Here is a 2,937-nt window from a genome sequence, read left to right as displayed (position 1 = left end):
ATCTCCCCTCCCTATCCCCTTGACGTCATTGTGAGGTGGAAGCTGCTGTTTGCTTTAATGTAAATGAAATCACATTGTAATGTCATTGTGGGGTGAATCACTGCTGATGGGCAGTTTATGTAAATTATATCCTATTATGATGTCATAGTTGCTAACTGTCAGTTCAAGTTCAAGTAATTTTTCTCAAACTGGATTTTATAAAGTTTAAAATGTGAATAACTTGTAAAATGTACCATCAGAACTAAACTTGATACAAAACACCACAGGGCAATGGTGAGTAAGGTGATCAAAAAATTGTAATGCTTTCATGTACAGTTTGGACGTAATTCAGGACATGACAGACAGACAGACAGACAGACAGACAGACAGACAGACAGACAGACAGACAGACAGACAGACAGACAGACAGACAAATAGACATGGAAACAAACAAGATCAGTGTTTAGCAATATACTAGAACAAGTGGGACCCGTTGGGCCCACTTCCCCCAACGCAATATTCCACCACTCACCCGTTCCCCCAATGCAACCCATTTCCACCACTTACCCATTCCCCCAATGAAACCCGTTCCCCCAATGTAATATTCCACCACTCACCCATAACCCCAACTGCGCAGGTGCTGCTCATTTCCCCTCGTCCCAAAACTCCCTCCCCCGCCTCTTCATCCTCACTCATCTCTTCCCTCTCCTGCTCCCCTCCTCCACTCCCTTCCTCATCTCTCCCTCACTCTCCTTTCCCCTACCCTCAGTCACTCCCTACCCTCAGTTACTCACTCCATCTCTCCCTCCATAAACCCTCTCCCCTCCCTACCCCCCTGAAGTCATTATGAGGTGGAAGCTGTTTTTTTTTTAATGTAAATGAGATCTCATTGTGATGTAATTGTGGAGTGGAACACTGCTCACAGGCAGTTTATGTAAATGAGATCCCATTCTGACATCATAGCTGCTAACTGCTACTGCAAGTTCAAGTGATTTGTTTCTCAAACTGGATTTTATAATGTTGAAAATGTGAATAACTTGTAAAATATAACATCATTCAAATATAATGATCAGTCTGAAGAAAGGTCTCAACCCGAAACGTCGCCTACTCCTTTTCTCCATAGATGTTGCCTCACCCGCTGAGTTTCTCCAACATTTTTTGTCCACATCAATCTGAACGAAACTTGATACAAACACACCACGGGACAAATGTGATTAAGGTGGTCCAAAATGTGATTAAGGTGCACTGTCATTTACCGTTTTGGCATAGTTCTGGGAGCATATGGGCATGCGGGCAGAATCACGTAGGCAGAATCACAAAGATGAGAGTTTTAGTAATATATAGGTAGATAGATTTTGTTCTAATTGACACATATTGTAAATGGTTAACTTTGACTTTTTATGCAGTATATAAATTAGAATTTAATTTCAAATCTCTTTTGAATTTTACTTTCAGCCATTTGATACTATTAATTCAAAACTGGCCTAAAAGAGCAATGCGTGGGGTTTTTGGATTAGGTGATAATAATCTTTGTATCTCAAAGTGAATAAACTAAAGATGGACAATGCCCTCTGGAAACAGTCTTTTCTTTTGATCGGGCATGTGTATGGGAAGTACACCTCGTTGCGACAAGCAGCTATTTGGTTCCCCACTCAAGCTCCCATCACATGTTGACAGGTGTCAGTGCAAGAATATGTCGTGACGAATTGTTGTATCCGAGTGCATTGATCATACCATAAAACTGGAACATAGAGTGTTGTGGGTTCAACATTTTTTCAAACAGATCAAGGCTATTTGACTCAGCCAGTTAAAATGAGTATTTCAGTGCTTGTTAGTAATGCAATTGGAATCAAACCTTCAAAGCAGCCAATAATTGGGTGATAAAATAAACAAGAGCATGATTCATGAAAATAGATTGCCGCTAAAACAAAGTACTGTAAGCAGTTAGATTTGCATTTCAAATATTCTTTCTTTCTATTACTGATTTTCAACTTTCCCTTTTCTCCAAAAGGTGATAGCTTTCTGCTGGTATGATTACACGTTCACCAGACAGTAAAACATCAAATAAATGGACATTTCGTGGAACTTTAACCACCTGTTTTAACGCAAAACATATCATAACCAATCAAAATTCTACCCTCACATAGTTTCTGCATTAAGAGTTTTGAGTTAATTTATTGTCATGTGTACCGAGGTAGTGTGAAAAGCTTTTGAAGCATGCTAATTAGTCAGCGGAATGACAATACATGATTACAATATAGCCATCCATAGTGTACCGATACATGATGAAAGGAATAACGTAAATAAAGTTTAGTGCAAGATAAAGTCCAGTGTAGTCCAATCAAAGATAGTCTGATGGTCTCCAATGAGGTAGGTAGTAGATCAAGACTGCTCTCTAATTGTTGTTAGGATGGTTTACTTGTCTGATAACAGATGGGAAGAAACTATCCTTAAATCTGGAGGTGTGCGTTTTCACACTTCTGTACCTTTTGCCCGATGGGAGATAGGGGAAGAGGAAGAGGGAGTGGGCAGCGTGCGACTCATCCTTGATTATGCTGGTCTGTCTTGTCTTGCCGAGGCAGATTTAAAGTAAGGGAGGTTGGTTTGTGTGATGTACAGTACATCTTGTGCTTTGTTTGCTAAACAGCATTTGGTATCGGGCCAGTTCTAATCCCCATCCCAGGTGCCCGGCCACCGGAAAACACAGACCTACATAACAACCTTACCTAGTCTAAAGGCCAACCAAATCAATGCAGACCCAGAATTATTATTGGGATCTTCCTGTCTCTATAGCTCAGATTCTCATTAGATAAACTAAAAGGGCCATTGGGTGGATATGACACTTAGAACAGCCAACAGTTAAGCATTTGCCTGGGGGGGGGGGGGGGGGGGGGGGGGGGCTGCATCTACTCACAAAAAGTTACTTTAGAGGGCATTCATATTATTTTTAATTTCAAA

The sequence above is a fragment of the Leucoraja erinacea genome, unplaced genomic scaffold, assembly GCF_028641065.1.
Source record: "Leucoraja erinacea ecotype New England unplaced genomic scaffold, Leri_hhj_1 Leri_331S, whole genome shotgun sequence".
NCBI lineage: Eukaryota > Metazoa > Chordata > Chondrichthyes > Rajiformes > Rajidae > Leucoraja > Leucoraja erinaceus.
This window is presented reverse-complemented; position numbering follows the sequence as displayed.